Consider the following 437-nt stretch of genomic DNA (forward strand, 5'->3'; position numbering starts at 1 on the left):
AACCAGAACCAGAACCAGAACCAACAATTAGAGCTGCTTTACAGATTAATAAAGGCTAAAATATTTTCACCTGATGCGGAGGTCAAAATCATAAACTTCATCTGAATATTTCTGTGCCGAACAGTTTCCCATAAAAATAAATAACTCACAATGAACTCGATATATGGAACTCCAATATGCTCATAAATAAATAAAACATGAAAAAATATCTAGAAGTGTGCTTTACTTTGAGGCCTAATTATATATCTGTATACGATTACCTTTGTCTGGGTAAAGGAACAACCAATCAAACAACTGGCTCCGCCCTGTTTCTCTTGATTGACAGTTGAAAATTATAGAAAAACACCTTTATGAAATAAATGAATTTGTGAAAAAAAAACAGTTTGGAATAAAAACTGTTAAAATGTCTCAAAAAATCTCTTTTAAATAAATAAATG

The sequence above is a fragment of the Austrofundulus limnaeus genome, unplaced genomic scaffold, assembly GCF_001266775.1.
Source record: "Austrofundulus limnaeus strain Quisiro unplaced genomic scaffold, Austrofundulus_limnaeus-1.0 Scaffold3203, whole genome shotgun sequence".
NCBI lineage: Eukaryota > Metazoa > Chordata > Actinopteri > Cyprinodontiformes > Rivulidae > Austrofundulus > Austrofundulus limnaeus.